Consider the following 20,103-nt stretch of genomic DNA (forward strand, 5'->3'; position numbering starts at 1 on the left):
CGTGTGTGTGTGTGCATGCGGGTGTGTGTGTGTGTGGGGGTGTGTGTGTGTGTGTGAGAGAGCAGGTGTGTATGTTGTGTGTCTGTAATAGAATGATCAGCAGGGAGTGAGCAACAGATTTGGGATGAATGCAGACTGCATTATTTATGTGTGTGCGCACACACCACCTATATTTTACAAAAACAGTATATATATATATATATATATATATACACATATACATACACTACACACACACAAAGTATATACACAAGCACACATATATACAGTAGCCACAATATACAGTGCACTTACGCATGCACGCACACCTACACACACATGCACACGCACCTACATATGCATTCAAAGATTTACACACACATACACACACGCGCCTACACGCGAACACACACACCAGGTATAGTATACACGAACACATATATACTATATATACACACACACTATATAAATGTGCACACACACGCAACATACACACATTATATGCACACACACACAAATACATATATTGTATTTATATACACAAACATACATATACTGTATACGGCCGATACATATACACACACATACAACATACACACACTTAGTACTGTAAATACAAACACACATACATACAGTACAGTATATATACACAAGCACACACAGTAAAATGTCGTTCAAGTGAAATGTATTTAAGTAAATGCATTTCAATCAAAGTCAAATTTAAATGTAAACGTATTTTTAAACTTGAAAGTAAAACGGCATTATAGTGCATTTAAATCACAGCTACCATTCGGCGCCCGAATGGCTAACTTGTATGTTAATCTAGTCATTTTCCACCATTGTCGTTTGCGTGTCCATTTACAGTATTTCACTTCTCCTTGCCCTGTCGGTGGCGACCATTCGGGAGGCCGTCGGGGATAAACGAGAAGATACGCCATTCCGCGCTAAGCTCGCAGGAATGCCACAGTTTAGGCAACAGGCCGTGAAATTACTACTTTATCACTGGACGGAATGTAATTGTTATTGTGTTGGGATGTGTGTGTGCGCGTGCGTGTGTGTGTGTGTGTGTGTGAAGGGGAGGGGGGTAAAATAGAATTGAAGGTAATCTGAGTGGAAAGAAGCGGCAGCTGCATCTTTTCTTGGGGGATTGTTTGCATGTCAGTGTCTCCTTGCTACCTTCCTATCTTAATCTGGAGGTTTTAGCACTGCTTAGCGAGCTATTCTTTGTTTGGCTGCGTATGTGTGTCCGTGCGCACACACGTGTGGTTTACAGACGGCACCATCGCCAAATGACACCTGCACAGCGAGCCCCGAGACACCTCGTAAAACCCTTCACAGGATTCACACCAGATGTGACCTTTCACCCCTTGTGCACGTACTCGCTCCCACATCTGGATCATGCGCACGCTCGGCGATGATGATGTCATACTTAGGCTCCTCCGTTCAAGCCCGCTAGGATTTCTTTTTTGTTTTTATTCACCTCAGGTAGGATCCGCTACAGTCTAAGTGTTGCGCTACCGACGTACAACAGTCAGATTATTTTCACTGAATAACAGAATGAGTTGTTTGGAAGGAAATGGGGAAAAAATAAACCTTTTGGGGTATATCTGCCAAAGCACAATATATTTTTGTCTTCATTTCAGTTCAAGTCAGTAGTAGTCAATTACTTTTCTGACACTTGGAAGTACCCTAATGCCTATTGTTTTATGACCACAAGTGGTAAAGTATGTTTGCCCACCAAAGCATTAACTGTCAAGCGTCGCGTATTATTTGTTGCATTAACAAAGCTGTTTGTTCATAAATGTGTGAATTAAAATGTATTTATTCAGTTTTTCGTCCATTTTTCTAATGAAATACAGAAGTACCATAACTTACAAGTTTAATTTGTTACATGACAAAGCTTGTTACTCAGTTTCGTCGTTCATTGGTGCCTTGAGAAATGAGTTTAATTCTGTTTTGATCACACTCATAACTCAAGCACTCACATCTTTACCCATTGAAACAAATGGAAATGCTATTAAACTGCTCCAGTCCCCCCCCCCAAAAAAAAACAAAAACAAAAATGTGATGTTTTTTTTAATAAGTAAAATAGCTTTATACTTTAGAAAAACAAATAGTAAAAACATAATTGACTAGAATGTAAAGAACTAAACAGTTTGTGCCTCCTGATTAGGCCCTTGGGGCTCATTCTGGTGTGCAATATAATAAAATAAGCAGACACAAATGAAGACTATGACAATTACTGTAAGTGACTGAGTAAACTGCAGTAATATCAGTCGTTTTCCTATTTCACATGTTACATTTTCTGTCTACATGTGTTATTGCACAGTTTGTGTTCATCTATCTGATTCTGAAAGTTTTTGACACTCCCACATAGATGCCGTTCGTCAGAAGCAGGTACCAGAGACAGATGGGCGACGCTAAATTTTGAAGCTTTTTGGTGATAATTTTGAGGATTGGCCATGAAAAAGACGATGCGAGGGTCCATTGATTGCAACTTGCAGCTGTTTACAACTATTTTTATACATTGTGTTGGCAACATATGGGAGGATTAATTCTACCTTCTCCTGTCACATAACTAGGCGACAAATCATGCCTTTAGCCTCATATTGGCTTTAATTCCGTCGTCATGGTGACAATAATAAGGAAGGCAGATGGGTACAGTACATCGTTACAGTGGTATAAAAAGCCACATTAAAATTCTAAAAACATCCTCATCGCGATGTCGCCTTTATAGATGCTTCGATTTAACTGAAAGCTTGGTCTTTTCCCAATTAAGTCCAGACAACATAAAAAGAGCTTTTAGACGGTGTCGTAAAAAAGTGGGCTGATCCTGATCTCACCGCGGTTAATGCACACCTTTTAAAAGATGCTTAAATGTGAGCTTTTTATTGCCTTATAGCAGCCATCATAATTTGTCTCCATGATAACGAGAAGCAAAAGGTTGTCCAGAGCTGAAAGCCTCAACCACTTGGACAAAGTGTAACAACAAGTGGTCCAGGTGCTCATATCAGATTATGCGTGCCAGTTCAAATTGATTGATTGGATGCGTGTGGATGTGTTGTTTGGGCTCATATGAGCATGTTAGGAAATTTGATGGAAAATGACCAGAGAGCAGTGGTGGTTTCTTGTATGTTTAAAATGTGCAGGGGACAGAGAGGCATTTCTGAGGGGAGTGACGTGTCTATTTTTGCAATTGGATTTGAAACTTCCTGATTTTTACTCACTTTCCTAGTTACTTTCTTGATTAGTTATTTTTCTTGCAATAAAATAAGCCAAATATTCTAAAAGGGTACAATCTCCTCATCTTTCAGTACATCCACAAACCAGGAAGCTGTCTGCTGACAGTGTGCATAATAATGCAATTTAGACGCTTCTGGATTGCCGACTACCATCTCAAGTTTATTTTTCATGTTACAGTCCATACTAGAAGGTTCTTTCTTACGCTTCTTATTTTAATCACAACTCCCTTGGTCGGAAATGACATTTACTCGGATTAAACTCAACCCAACACCGCCTAGCAGTATATTTAACAGAGTCAGAGTCCACATTCATCACTGTAAAGGCAGAATTTTGGATACTCTTGTATTGGATCTGAGTCGAGACTTGGAAGAACAGCAATTCCTCACCAAGAGGCCTTTGCCTTGGAAGTGTTGCTAAGTTAATTGATTCCAGTTCTAAATGTTTAATTCAGTTCAATGAAATTCCTGTCATAATAACTACAGTCATCCTAAAACATTTTCCTTATGGATCTCACTCTTTAATGGCAACACAAGCAAATGAGGGGGTTCTTTGGAAAAGATTGAAAAAGAAAAAAATAGAAAAAAAACTGTAAATCAATAAAGTCCTCACCAGGAGCATCAAAGCAGAACGCTGGCCATTTCTCTTCAGCACGTTTTCACTGCGCTTCAATTCATGTTACATTTTAACAAAGTGTCAAAAACAAACTCCTCGCAGATTGTAGGTGTAATTGTTTCCACAGCACAGCAGCAGATACAGTAATAGGCTCTTGATAAAAGAATGATTTATAACATTTGCTTTAAAAACAAATTCAAGTAATGAAAGTCACAATTGAAAATTAATTAAATGTCAAATGTTATGTGGATTTTTATTCTTTTTATGCCCAAAACTCAGTCTTGCAAGACCTTCGTGGTAGAAATAAAAATGGAAACACTTGACTGGTATTCAGTGCAGTGCGAACTAATTATAAACTTCAGGCCGGATAACTTGTTTGACAACACTTCAAAATCAGCATTTAATTTTTTTGTTCTTACTTTTACTGTTTAATTATGGACAGTTGATTGTTTTTCACCCCTGGACAGCTCTCTGGTTGTACACTGGCTACAGGACATTACCTATTACTGATAACAGTGTAACACTAATTTGCGCTCAGTGCAGTGCAGATCCTCACCAAGGACAAACAAATTGAAGCACAGAATTGTACATCACAACACAAACCTCATGGATTATTCAGCATATAAATCCAAAAGTTCCAAATGTTCAGGAATGGGTACTTGAGAGTTATTCCTGCATCCGGGTATGATTGAAAAGTTGACCCTAGAAACTGGTGGCAGCGGGCCAATTTTTCAAACTTTTGCACGTAAGTACGAGCCCTGAAATGTGTGCAAAATTTTCTGCTTCAAATCAAAATGTCTAACCTCCTTTTCAATTTCAGGCAAGGGCCCTTGATACTTTTTCATGCAATTATGCAATGCTAAAGTGTCCAACCAATTTTGTGATAAGTGATAGAGCCGCCATTGAGGGCTGATTTGTCAAATGTCTACATTTGAACAAATTGACCCAAATATGTCCGCTTTATTTCAGGCATGGGATCATGAGACTTTTTTGAGCACTCTGTTAGAATCATGTGTTATCATAGAATGGGACAAACTGGTCTATAAATGACAGCTTCATACCAAAATGTTCTACCTGTTCAATTTGGGGTATGTGTCCTGGAGACTTTTTTATGAGTCTTATTATGATACACGTCCACCCAATTTAATGGTTAAATTGTTGTGGTGGGCTAACTTTTCAGCTTCTCTTGAATGGCCAAATCGACCCCAAAATTTTAAACCAAAATGTCTGACCTCCCGTTTAATTCCGGTCATGGGCCCTTGAGACTTTTTCTGAATGTCGCAATTTCACGTCTATTAGTGAAACTGGTGTCCGGCTAATGTATTCTTACTTTCCAAGGGGCATTACTACTTAGTGAGTTTTGAGAGCTCCTGTGCATCGGAACGTTTTATGTAGAGCAATTGAGTGAAAGCATTGCTTGTTTGTCCCAATGCGGCCTCCTTTTAACCACCCAGAGCACATGGTGCTCTCATCCATCTTCCAAGTTGGCACAAACACAACAATATTTGTCAATTGGCCCTCTCATCACAAAATCACATAAGTTGTTGTGTAGTGTTCCCCCCGGAGCATCAATGCTCTGCTTGGTTTTGACCTCAGACATTTGTGCGTGCGTCTGTGCTCAGATAAACTGCTCCACACTTTAATTGAATCAAGCACAAGCTGCCAGTGTGCAGAAAATAATAAAACAATCATTATGTCCTTCTTTTTCTTTTCACCATTCCCGCATTTCTTTGCTCTAGTTGAAATGATCAAATAAAACATTGCATTTTGCGTGTATAAATCTGCAGATACACGTCTTTTTCCAACTTTTCGAAACTTGAACTTAAACTGGACATCTGTAAATAACTATGGAAGAAAGTAATAAAGAAAACAAGAACATGAGGAAGTAAGTAGGCATATCAGAAAGAAAGAGTAAAGAAAGGAAGAAAAAATGAAAGAAAAAAGGAAGGAAGGAAAAAGAAAAGAACTAAGTAAGCAAAGTAAGGGAAATGGAAGTTTTTGAGAATTTCAGTGAGAATGACAGGTGTGAAATTAATTTTAAAAAGGCACAAAGGAAGAAACAGAGTAAGAAAGTACACAGGCGTTCTGGTTTGGTTGTGTGGTGGGAGATTTTCCCGTCGTAAAATATGTGCCTTGGCTCAATAAAGGTTGGGAAACACTGCTCTAGATGATGATGGGAGTTTTGAGCCTGGTGTAACTTAACTGCACCACACACGCAGCCTGGGTGTGTTTATCATCACATCACATAACGCCTCAATGAGACACCGTGACATACTTAAACACCCTAATCTCACTCTTTTTTTGTGAGTGAAGTCGTCTGGAATTAGACGGAATGCGAAGACGCCTTTTGTTCACTCCTGAAGTTTTTTTTTTCCATCCCATTTTTAACTCTCGCTTGCGGCCATGACTGCTGCATCCTGGCAGCGGGAGGAAACGCTCCAGGCCCTCCCAATAAGTGTGTGTGCGTTTGTGCATGTGAGTGCGTGTGCATGCACGTGTGTGTGTGGGTGTGTGTGTGGGGGTGGGGGGGTGTGTGTGCATGTGCATGCAGTCCTCTTTGTATGTGTTTGTACCAACAGCCCTTGGCAGAGCTGTAGAGCTTTGGGAGGCCCATCACTCAAAAGGCAATCTTTAATTTGCTCAACATTTGTTGTTTTTGTTTTGTGTTTGACAATAAAATAGAGTTATGAATTTATGAAGATTTATACCAGCATTTATCTATTTAGTTCTTTGTGTTTACTATACTTTTATTAGTGCACAGACATGTCAGAAGTTGTGAAAGCAACTGCTTAGTACATACTTTCTATCGGAAAAACACAAAGCTGTACAGGAGGTTTGGGGGGCGGGGGGTGTCTAAATTTGATGTGTATATATACTGCAAGAAAAGAAAAGAAAGAAGAAGTTAAAAACTATTGAGGTAGGATACTTGTAGAAAGCATGAGAGCAAGGAACTAAGTCAAATCATAGAGCAAGTATCTAAGAAAAAGGAGGTGAGACAGTAAGAAGCCACACAAGAAAGTAAGCAAGTAACTAAGAAGAATGGAAGTAATTAGGACAATAAGGATGAATATATGAATGGAACTCAAAGGTAAACAAAGTACCCGAATCAACTAAGTAAGAAGGAGCGTTAGTACAATAGCCAAGTAAGAAGAAAGTAATTAGGCAAAGTAAGAAAGTTAAGTAAACAAGCAGGAAAGAAGAACATAAAAAAAACAAAGTAGGCAAGACAAGGAAGAACGTAAGAAAACAAGAAAGCCAGTAAAAATGAAAGAAAGTAATGAAAAGTAACTAATTACCAATCCAAGTAACTATGAAACTATAAGTTTAACTATATGATTGTTTGCTTAAAAGCCCTTTTAGGGACGGGCATTGGAAATTAGCATTAGCTACAAATGCTGTGATGCTGTGCATTGGTGATTTTCATTCAACTATGTTGTGGCATCTGTCCCTATTCAAATAAACATGAAATGAAATGAAAGTAAGAAGGCTATCCAAATAAAAATACATTAAGGAGGTAAGTAATACAAAAAGTATCTAAATAAAAAATAAGTGAGGAAGGGCGGAAGTTAGACGATAAGACTGCTTACTTTGGTAAGAATGAAACTGAGTAAGGCAGAATGTAAGTTAAAAGGTAGGCAAGAGCTTGAAAAGTAACTAAGGAAAGTGAGGAAGAAAAGTACCGTAAGTTAAACATGGTATAACGATCATAGGAAGTAAGAATATAGGAAAGAGAGGATTTAATTTAAGTATGGCATAAGGAAGGAAAGTGAGTGAGAAAGTCGAGTAAACAAGATACGGAGCTGGAAAATAAGTAAGAAAGGAAGTAAATAAACGGCAGGTAAATATGTGAGAAAGTAAGTCAAAAGTTAAGTCAGTGAGGACGAAAACACATCAGAAAGTAAATCACGCAATGTCCCCGACTGAACTTCCATCTCGTCTCATCTTCACACCAGACAACTCTCTGGCTTTCATTTTTGTTAAACAATCATTCAACCCAACTTCCAACAATCGTCACACTTGTGCCGTTTCCTCAAAACAGCTCAGGTCAATTCTGGTTGTTATTAAGATCGCACCCTTGTTTCTCTACCCACAATTCCTTTTTCACCCTACACCCTTTGTCCTCTTTTGCTTCTTGAACGTATCGTCACTCTAATTAATTCCACATGCTGACAGCGTTATGTCCTGATGTCTCAGCCTCACACACACACGTAAGTGAAGATGCTTTAGGCTTGTTAGTAATTGCTTCCAACTGTTGGCCGTCAGGCCATCCAAATGGAAGCCGAGGCATTTGCGCTGGAACGCTGGCATCCCGACGACTGAGGTTTGACGATGACATGATGACAAAAGTGTTCGTTTTTTTAAAGAACAAAAAGGGAAGTTGGAAGCTCACCCTTGCCAGTGTTTTTCTTAGTGCAGCACACAGGTGTCAAACTCGAGGCCCGCGAGGCTGATCTGGCCCTCCGCGTCATTCTATGTGGCTGGCGAAAGCTGAAAAAATATGATCCGTTGATTAAAATTGAGCAACTGAGTGCTAGAGTGGGCTAAGATTTTTTTTTTTTTTTTTAAATAAAAACATTTTTATGTTAAATGCGAAAAATAAAAGTGAAAAGGCATATCTTCTAAATCAAGATTTAGTTGAATTTTCAACATATTTTCTCGTAAACAACCACACAACTATGCCTTAGAGGTCTCTGCTAGATGAATGCTAACAAAACTCCATAGACGAGCTAACGTATAGCATTGGTAGTCGTGGTGTTTATGCAACTTATATTTGAACACAACCTGTAAAGCAACACATTTAGACGGAGAGTATAACAATACCCACATGCATATATGTTCTATCCTCTGCAAAAAATAATAATATTCTTATTGTCTTCATGTATGTGTCTGTCTGTATTGTACTGCCGCTTGTATTTTTGAAAAAAACTGAACAGGAGTGTTAAAACATTCAAGCAAAATCAGTTCGAGGCTGCAAAGGATTATTTCCTTTTTTTTAATTTCCTATAGAGGTGTGTGGTGGTGTGGATGGGGTGGGGGGGGTCGTTTGGCCTTCGAAGTACGAAAATTAGGCAAACATTCGAAATAAAAGTGTAACCTATACGCTTTAATTACGGCGTCTCCTGCCTGCTGCGATACAATTAACATCATATTTGCTTCGATAGTTTTACCGACCCGAGGGGACACCTTACTGTGGCATTTTTATGGTCACGCATTCCTCGGAGGGAGGCAAAAAATGTCCAGTGACACATAGTTTGAGGAGTTTAAGTCATAAAATAAAAGAAATAAGTGTGTTTTTCTGAGGTGAAGCCCATAAGAGTAGGCGCCTGAAACGTGACCCGGGCCTTGTACCACAAATAGATTTACAGGCTCTCATTACAGCAGCTGGGCAGAAAGACTAGGCTCCTGGATGACCAGCTGCATTGGACTTTTTTTTTTTTTTTTAACTACAAGTGTGTGTGTGTCACTGTTCGTGTGTGTGTGTGTGTGTGAGGCCCTCAATTGCTTCCAGACGTTTCCCCAAGCCGCACTCCTTTCTTACGGCCTCAAAGCGACCGCACGACGCATTGCCGAGTCGCAATTTTTTTCTTGTATTTTTCCTCGCTTCTTTCACCCACCCTCATCTTCCTCTTTTGCTTTCATGGTTACAGTTGGAATAGGAACAAACAAAGTCAGTTGTGTATTTGTAGGGTTATTTTGGTGGGTGGGGGGCGGGGCGGGCGGCTATTTGGAGGAGCAAGACATGTCTGGTTTCAAAGCGCTTTAAATGGGAACCACTCTGTTCCAATTTCTGCTCCGTATTTTTTTTCCATCTGGAAGACACTTTTTGAAGGCCCGTGTTCAAGTTCATTTGTGTGGCATCATACAAAGTTCAAAATATGTTAATAATTTTCATTAAAAAAAAAAATTATGTGTGAAATGTATATACAATCAAATGTTTTAATATATGTACATTCAACAAAAATGTATAATTTATTGGTGGATTGATATATATATAATTTATTCATATATTTAATGTATATAATTCATACATTATTGATTGTATTTATTTAAAAATTATACATTACACTTTCTTTTACTTATCAATGCATTTTTGGTATTGTACAGAGTGTAAAATAAAGAAAAAACTAAAAGACAAAAAGGTCTGCTAGAATATATCTTAAAAAAAATAATAGCAGCAATAAATATAATGATAATAAAAATGTAAGGGAACTATAAAATAAGTAACAACAAATATACATTTTAATAAAAAAATGATTTAGATAATTACAAAGACTTTGGTGCAGTGTAAATTTTTCGCTTAAATAGACAAATATATTGCTGAACAAAAAATATATACACAGCAGCTCTAATAGTGAGCATCTGTTTTCAGTAAAAGTTGGGGAATAAAATCAGTATAATTAATTGAAATAATCATATGTATTGTTTATTTGTGACTTGGAAGGCCTGGTAAGCTCTTTTACGTAATCTCTCAGTGTTTACAAAATGCTCAGATGACCCATCCTCGAATCATCCTTAAATGCTTCCTCGATATGCCTGAGCCTCTCCAGGTAAATCCAGACACGCACACACAGAAAAATAATTGAATAAAGAGCATCGTTTCATTAGTGGCAGGCGCCACAGGTGCACACAAAGTGCTACAAAGTGGCCACGTTGAAACACTTACAGCTAATTATCTTTACAACAAGCAGAACATAGAGTTCATAGAACGGGAATGTTTGTTTGTGCGCCATTCCACCAAGCCTGAAATGGATTCTCCATGCTTCCGACTTCCAGATGTGGATGACTCAGACTCAAACGCACACATCACAGATTCTCCAGTGTTGTTTGAATGTTTTGCATCCTGCATCATTAATAGCTCACTTTCTTTTGCGAACGATTAAAAATGTTTGGAAAAAAAAAATCGGTGAAGCAAAACAAAGAAATATAATTACAATTGTATTACTCTTAATTTTCAAATGCATTATTTTAATTGATGTAGTGACATAATTTTGCCATTTTTGAAATGGCTTTATAAATGTATTAACTATAATTTTTTATTTTGTTTATGTTCGCCGACTTCTTTGTGACACCTTACAGAGTCTAAATAATAAAAATGTTAAATATGTAAGGTCAGTTAAAATTGTTTTAGAATATGCAAAATGTCTTGGTTAAATTATATTATTATTATTATTTTTAATATTATTATTTGGATTTTCCATGCTTCCGACTTGCAGGTGTATGATGGCTCTGACTCTCCACATGCACACAATCTTCTGCTGGTGCAGTCTGGATTTATTGGATCGTGCACCGCTCTTTATTAAGTGACTTTGTTGTGTGCGGGCGTGCCCATACGTGCGTGCGTGTATTAATCCAGTGCTCGACTCCCCTCAGTTGATCCCGCTCATGCATCGCTAAAAGGAGCCATTAAGACCCTCGGCTCATTTGAATTGCTGATCAGATTTGGGGGGAGTGATGTAGGGGGAGAAGTTGCAATAGAAAGCGCAAATTCATCTTTATGTCATGTAAAAAATTACATTATACTTATTTTGAAGCAGCAGGAGATGAGCTGGGTGCCTTTTTATGCTGTTTCCATATTCAATAAGGAACTACCTTGCAATCCTCGTCATAGTAGCTACTGCTAACTATAGTCACGACTGATACCTATAACTAGTTAACACTGAAGTAAATTAGCAGTGCCGCCAACAGTTTATTAGCACTGGTGACTATGATTAATTTGCCAAAATATGTAATTAACACAGCTGCTTATAGTATTTGGCATTGCTACCTATAGTTAGCACTGTTGCCTAAAGTTAGTAAGTGGTTAGGAGTTATGTAAGTTATTTATATTAGTACAGGATAACTTTATCTTTTCATCTAACTTTAGTTAGCACTGTCGTGCTAAAATCACCAAAGATTTCATGAAAGCCTACAAGTGTCTTGACATATATAAGTAAGTGTTAGTCATTCAATTGTTGACTAGAAAATGCTCAGATGATGAAGTATGTTGATACATATGTGACATATTTTTGCATATTTTGTTAAAGGTTTGTTCAGATCCAAATCCCATTTGTAATTTGTGTATGATGGTAGGCATAATGTAAGAGGAAAATTGGAAAAATATAAAAGACCAGCAAAAGTAACACAGGCATCAAGTACTTAAAGATGGGATTCAAGTTATTAGCTACTGCGAAAATGTAAAGATTTAATAGGAACAATATGATATCTATACTGCAAAACAAGTTTAGCGTCTTACCAGATCTGAAATGTTGAAAGCAAACACGGTCAATACAGTAGGTTTCCACTTAATTTTTGTTATCCAAAGCTTTTGACGAACTTAAGGATTCTTTAGTGTGCTGTAAAACCACTTTTTTCCTCCTTGTTCTTACCAAATCTGTATGTACAGTACAGTCGATAATGAATCACAACACTAGCATTCATAATGAATGAAAAATCGGAATACCGGCTGGCTGTTACTTGAACAGTCAACTGTATTTGCCAACTACGATACCATCTGATTCTGTGGTAACCACCAACACTCCTATAGTTAGTTAGCACCATACTTGATTAGCATTGCTATCTATATTTATTAATACGTGTATCACAGCCTTTTGTTTTTTATTTATTGTATTGTTTGTAAAGTGCTTTGTTACAGCTCTAGCTGTTACGAAATACGCTGTATGAATAAAATTATATTGTATTGTATTGCTTCCTATAGTTAGTTAGTACTGCTGCCATTAAAATGAAGCAGCTTATTGTGTCATGCCTGACGGCGTGTCCATACAAGTTGCCAAGATTGTCATTTCAAGAACAAGACACCCCTGAGTGTCGTGTAGGTGTGTGCGCATTTTTGCCTTTAACAAGCTCAGAGAGGTTGATGTACGAGGGGCCACTTCTCATCTGTTTGCTGCTTGATCATGTTGATGGATTGTTGCTGCAAGTGTGCGTGTGTTGAAAAAAAAAAAAAAACTTAGGAGCGGTCGTTCACGTTATGAACTTTTGTTTTTGCCAGAAAACCATTGAGAATTGAAATTCAGGCCGTCGTTTATGTATGCAATTATGTCATCCGCATTTCACAGATATCTTCCTGTCTGTTTATTTTTTGCCTAGTCAGCATTCTGTCGGCACGGCAACCCATGCTCGTTTTTTTTCTGACAGACAACCGTGAAGGAATGAAGCAAGGGACTGAATGTCGATAAAGTGTGACTGGTCATCAGACTCTAGTTTTTAGCTCTTGAAAACTCAGGTGGCTGGGGAAGTCGGGGACATCTGGTCACCTAAAATTTGCCTTTTGTGCAAGAAGAATCAAGGTTGCCAGGTAGATTATAGTGATCAGGTAGGGGAATCTGTCTAAGGAATTCAAATATAAGACCGATATATGACCATTTGGAGCCTATACCAGCCATCTCCAGGCGGTGGGCGGGGTACACCCTGAACGGGTTGCCAGCCGATCGCAGGGCAGCCATCGACAAACACCATTCACAATCACACCTCGGGACAATTTAGAGAGTTCCATCAAGCTACCATGCATATTTTGGGAATTTGGGAGGAAACTGGAGTACCCAGAGAAAACTCACAAAGAATGATTTGAGACAACTTTGATCCAATGTAAGAAAAATATAAGGCCACTTTTATCAAATTTAAGACTAATTTAAGAATACCGCGATATCAGACTGATTTAAGACCACTTCAATTACATTTTTGGCCAATCTAGGACCACTTTGATCAAATTAGTTACAGAATTAAGACCACTTTGATCAAATTTAATATTGATTAAGGATCACTGATTTGATCTAAAATCATAATGATCTGATTCGTGTTTCTGTTTAAGAGTAATTTAATACCACGCCAGTGATGCATTTTAAAAGTGGTTTGGCCACACTTCTATCAAATTTAAGACCAATTTAAGACCACTTTGATCCGGTTTAAGACATCTCATTCATGTCGACAATCAGACAGAAGTGGAATGCAGACCTCACCTCCCTGGCTAAACAACAACTCTAAAACAATATTCCCACTAGCTTTGGACCATAAGTCGGCCCAAACGAGTTATCGATCGGCAAAGACGTTTACAGCCGAGAAGCCGGCGAGCTCCCACTCCCGGAAAAGTCCATACGAGAAGACACGAAACAGGCGACCGGCCACGAAATCCACGGACGGTGTGACAGCAGTCAAATCATTTAACACAGTAATTACAAGTGAGCTGTAACCGGCCCTTTGTGGCCTTGGAGATGGATTCCAGGAGTCAGATTCTCCCCTGAGGGTCCACGGGGGGATTGTGGCTTCTCTCTTGTCTGTTTACAGCACACAGCGATGTCTCGTAACTGTACCTCCTTGTGATCCTTTCCACTCATTCTGGCATCAACACGACTGGGGTAAACAAATAATGCTGAAGAAAGCGACAGCGCTGGGTTGTATTGGGGATGCCGAATGTTAATCAGATTCATGCTGTTTGTGGCCCCTGGCAAAGATTTCCACTTGATGTACAGAGTTAATGCATGCGAGTGTGGCTTTATCGCGCATCCCGGCATTGCAGCTCTTGTGAGTTGTTAACATGTCGCATTGCGCCGGGAGAATGTTGTCTATCCTGTGTCGTACATTTCCGTTTGACAAGTGAATCTGTTAACGTTGTCACATAGTCATTGGCGGCACCACAAGTAAAGTAAAGTAGGTCTACTCCTGGAAAACCAATAGCACAATGGAAATAGTGGATGCTTTTTAGTTGTGTTTATATCTATTGTGCAAAATGATGGTTATCATAAGGAACAAGGAAATATCACATTACAATACTTTTATGGAACATTTATCAAAGTACTAACTTAAATTATCTTTAGTATATGTTTTTTATAAAGAACGGTAAATGTGTTGTTTCAATAAGTTGCTGTGTTTGTTAGTGGTTGAACCGATTAATCGACTGGCATAATAGTAAGTCATACTTTTTCATCATTTCTTTGCATTTGTTTCTATGCTGGTCCATCGAAATATGTATTTACATGAAACTTGCCCATGGCACACAAAAAATGTTGGGGACCGTTGTACTATGCTGAAAAAATATCAATGGATCATCAATTAATCGACCGCTAGCTCATGTTAGTCATTCTGAGTTGAGACCCCCAAATGATTATCAGGACAAATCTTGCTATTCCGTGCACTGGGCAGAAAAGAAGAATTTTGCTCACAGAAGAACCACTATTGGCTTTGTTATTGGTGTTTTTTTGTTTTGTTTTGTTTTTTTAATAATCAGGAAAAGTCATAAAATATAGAGAAAAAAGTTGCTAAATTGGCGACAATGAAGACACCAGTCATTTTTTACCCGCTTGTAGAACCCATACTCATCAAAGACTAAATCATGGAATTTTCTACGGGGTTTAGCTACCTATGTATCCTGTGCCGCTTGTATCTCTGTACAGGTTTGCCATTGGTTCTGCTTCTGTCGCTGCCATCACGGCTGTAATTAGCAGGTTGGCGCTGACTGCTGACGCTTGACATCGCCCCTAAATTGGTTTCGCTCAAACCCCACCGATCTCCCGTCTGTCTCCGATGTTTATCTGCATCGCTGCGGAATTGAAACCGAGATGTTGGAGGTTGAGTCATCAAACAACCTGTGCACATTTCTGTGTGTGTGTGTGTGTTTGTATGTGTGTGGAACGAACTCAAAAAACTTGGCGGGATGGAAGACTCTGATGGATATTATTGCATTCAAATAATGAGAGCAACCTTCTTCATCTTTTGAAAACATCTACACCGTGATTACTTCTAGGTGACCACATACTGCACATGGCCAAACCTTGTTAGAGATGCTAGATCAGGGGTCGACAACCAGCACGCTCCGGAGCCTCATGCGGATCTTTCATCCTTATGTTGCAGCTCTGCGTGGCTTAGGAAAATAAATGATAAGTGTCCGATTGAAGTGTATTGTAACGTCTTCCAAAGACCCGACGTCTGATGTAGCTTATTTAACACTCTTTTTATTATTCCAACACGGCTACTGGGAGCCGTAGCCGATGCCAACTACAGCTGTTGCGTCATAAGTACACACGGATCTCTCGTCCTTCTCGCTGTCCGCTCACTCCTCTCTTACTTGCACAGCCCTCCCATCCAACGCATTATGATGCATTCAGAAACCCCGGAAACAACACAACTTAGCAAAACACAAATGTCACCACAACACAGATAACCCAATTCGTTACAGTATGTTATTTGTCTCAAAAACGTATATCATGTCTTCTCAGTAAGTCAAATTTTTGAACTTCTTTCTTTAGACCTTGTGCAATTTCGGTGATCAGCATTCACCTTATTCAGAGACGTTTGACAGCACTTGACGTGTCAGGAGGCAGCCGGCATGCGCGATGTACCTTTTGTTAGAATTTTTCATGTGAGCAAAAGTATTGCAATATGTGACTGACAACTGTGTTTCCTTGCCTACTGCATTGATTATTCAAACAATAAATTGTAGCTGAATAGCTACACTCAGGTTCAGATTTGGGTTGAGATGAGCAACAGGTATTGTGTTAGAGAATCAGAGTAAGCTTCCCAGCAAACTTTGTTGCCATTGCAAGTAACACTTGTGACGGTGTTATGCCTCTTTCATGTATTATTTTGTAAAGACGATGGAATATAGTTATAGTGGTGTTGTTTGTAGTCTTGTATTCAATTATTGCGACTTCTGGTATTAAATTATTGCGACTTGGTAGTGCAGTCAATGTTATGTATCACTGTCCGGTGAAAAACACTTATGTCCATTTTTTTCATTTTTCCTATTTTTACGTAAATGGTGTTTCCACACTAAAAACAGTTGGGTTAAAAATAACACAACTTTGGGTCAAAAATGGACCGATAGACAAATTGGGTCAATTTGACCCACTTTCTTGCGTTGTACCGACTACCCATTTTTTGGGTTGTTTTCTGCAAAAACAACCAAGAAAGTTGGGACAAATTAACCCAAGTTGTGGATCAGTCCATTTTCGACCCAAAATTGCGTTATTTTTAACCCAACTGTTTTTAGAGTGATTACAGACATCGCATTAATGTGAAAATTAAAACGAACAGCCCGGTCCACCAGGAATTCACCGGGTTGTCCAGATTACAAACTTTGTGCCTGGCTGAGGGCCAAAATTGAAAAGGTCCTGGTAGTAATTGATACGGCGAGGGGGACACATTTTTCTCGCTGGATTACGGAAGTCATTGTGTGTGCGCACGTGTGCGTGTGTCTGCGGAAACATCATCAAAACATGGCGCAGGCAAATTTGATCAGAGCAGATGTTGAATTAATTGCTTTTGTGGCTGATTGCATTAATGCTTCCAGTCTATTAGCGAGACGGACAAGTAATTAACACCCTGCGTCTCTGTCTCACACACACATGCTAGCCTGCTAATGTCACTGCATAACACTAAATCAATTAACACAAAAACTTGTTGCGGTTGTGTATACTAGCAGTGCTTCTCAAATTGAGGACCCCGGGGGATCCACAAGCTACAGCTTGGAGGTTCACAATTAAATCTGCAATATATTCATTATATGATTGACATCACTGAAAAAAAGAAGTGCATATGTACATAAAACAAACTATAGAATATAAAAAAACAATCAACTCCCTAGCTTCATTTAGGCCAATAAATTCTCACAAGTGTGTTCATTTTGTCTTTGTGTGTTTGTCTGGTTTAATAAATGGTTGAAAGTGCATCGGGGAGTGATTTGACATTTCGTAACTCGAAAAATGTTTAATGTGGTGCACTTACAGGTCAGGATACCTTTGTGAAAGGTGTCTTTTTCAGAATAAATTTCATATACATTTTTTAATCCCTACTATATGGTAGTTATTGTTAATCGTTAGAATTATGAGGTCGTCCTTGGGAAAATATCCCACTTGTAAATCACAAAGCTTGAGAAAGTCTGGTCTAGAAGATGTTTTTATTCCAACGGGACAAGGGGCAACAGATGTCGTCATCCCATAATAGACATACCAAGACAAGACAGGACACAACATGATTTAATTTTGTCATGTATGCGGTGACACACGTACACACGGACACACCTCTCTGATTTGAAAAGTGCCAAACATCAATCTTACGTCAGTCTGATGTGACCTGTTGAACGCTGCAATATCTTGGCTACAACATGAATAATGGATCTTTAAAATTGATCTGCGTGTTTGTGACATGGTGCAATAGTGTAGAGATGCGACCCAGGCATGAAAGAATAAATGAATACATTTAGTAGCGATTCAGACAAAAATGAAATGAACTATTCTGGGGCCCATACTTTTCCAGTGTAGCTTGTTCAAATACAATATTATTGTGTATATTTTTGTACTCATTGAGGTAAAAAAAAAAAATATCAATGTATTATCCCTCAAAACTTTTAGCCACGCTAAAAACAAACCAAAAAAAAAAAAAAATGATGACTCGTCTGTTAATATTTGTCATGGTGGACTGGTCCATCTGACTGGAAGGACTCGAAATCCTGTTAAAATTGAACTGAAAAGCTCACAGAGGCCTCATGGGAAATAAATGTGTGAGGGTCAAATGCGGACTCTTGAAGAGTTGCAGACATTCATCAGCTTGTCCCTTTCAAGCAGAACCTAAACGAGGCGGGATTTTTTTCCCCACAACGCGATCCTGCATCCCATGTAATGAGAAAGAATGTAATTGAAAGAAGAATAATTAGAAGGATTACGCCAATTGCTTTTAACACAACAGGGCAAACTGGGTGTTAAATATCACACCCCTGTCCCATCCAGTATTAGGGGACAGCCTTTCACACAGCCACTACCCAACATCTGATACAAGGAAGCTGACAATTTTGCCTCTTCAACCCCGCATTCTGTATACTGAAAAAGGGAGCAAAAATCCAGTTTGAATATAAAGCATGAAAGGGGAAAAAGTCATTTGTACTATGCGGTCCCTCACATATAGGGAGGAAAATACCAATTTAAATTGAAGTTTAACCATAATTAAGTCTCACACAAACTGTATATGCACACACGCGCAAGCACGCACCCCCTGTGACCCGCCAATCCAGTGTAACCTCTCTATGTCCTTCAGCCACATTTCCTCTGCCGGGATGCAAGCCAAAGAGTGGGCAAGTGGGGATAGGCGAGGAGGAAGGAAGGAAGGATGGAGAGATGCGTGTCTCCTCTCGCTCTCCATCCTTGTTTTCCTCCCCTGTACCTCCTCCTCTGGCTAAGCTCTAAAAGTGTCACCACCACACAAAACACAGTGATTCATATACCCCCACCCACACACACACACACACATGCACACTTAAGGACACAGTGTAAGAGGACTTGTGTTGCACTGGAGAAGCTGGCTGGAAGCTTCTTGAAAATGTTCATTTCTTCTTCAGCCAAGTACTCACACTAGGCCATTGAAAACTGAAAACCGTGTCATGCTTGGGCTCACTCAAAACTTTGCCACATCCACCTTGCACAATAAAAACAGAAGGACTAAAAATTGCCTACCACGGTAACTCTGTCAATCACATGAGCAATGTAGATTCACTGAAAATAAACGTTTTCCAAAAAATTTAAAAAACTAAAACTAAAAACTAACAAACTTAATCTAAACACTAATTAATCTAAATGAATAATAAAAATAAGTCAAATCTCAATAAAAATTCAAAAACAAAATCTGAAACTATTATACTCTGATGTAAATATGACTATGCTCATAACTCAAAACACCCATCTAACCAATCATCATTCCCTGTTGAAATGAATGGAAATGCCATTAGTCAGTCCAGCCACAATAAAAAAATAAAAATTAAAAAAGAGAATAAAGCTCTCTATAATATCATTCTTTATGAAAACACAGTAATGACATTAGAATTAAAGTTTTTGTCACACTTTCTTCTTCAATGTACACTTTACTGCTCATTATGGTGTGCACGCCCTGCCACCTAGGGGCAGTTTAAGACAGACATATGGATATATACTATTGTACTGACGTAGCTCCTCTCCCGGCTTCTCTGTATGGCAGTGTACAGTATTAGTTGTTCTTCGCAGACGGGAAAACATATGGGCCTGTGAGTATTGTTCTGCTCAGATTAGCTGTTTCTTAAAGGGTAACAACAACGTCGCTAACACATTAGCTTTCACACATTTCATTTTGACATAAAATCACAATGGGAACGATTTTTTAAAGTTAATATATCATCCCACATGATGTTATTTTTTCACTATTGACAAATGTGCCATTAGTTAGCATTTTAGCCACCTGATCTCTTCAACGTTAGCGTGTTAGAAGCTGTCACATTAGACGTGAACAAATGTTTCTTTGACATAAAATCACAAT

General features: G+C 38.7%; 1 long non-coding RNA gene across 5 annotated transcripts in view; it reads right to left on the reverse strand.

Annotated features, from left to right (window-relative positions):
- The window catches only part of LOC147139941 (uncharacterized), a 396,230-nt gene that overhangs the window by 180,889 nt on the left and 195,238 nt on the right, over positions 1-20,103 (reverse strand). For all 5 annotated transcript variants that reach the window (XR_015088785.1, XR_015088783.1, XR_015088784.1 and 2 more), the window contains one exon: positions 8,225-8,322. This is a non-coding gene — a long non-coding RNA (uncharacterized LOC147139941). The remainder of the gene's footprint in view (positions 1-8,224; positions 8,323-20,103) is intronic.

Source organism: Filicampus tigris, chromosome 11, assembly GCF_054856515.1.
Source record: "Filicampus tigris isolate MCC_2025a chromosome 11, RoL_Ftig_1.0, whole genome shotgun sequence".
NCBI lineage: Eukaryota > Metazoa > Chordata > Actinopteri > Syngnathiformes > Syngnathidae > Filicampus > Filicampus tigris.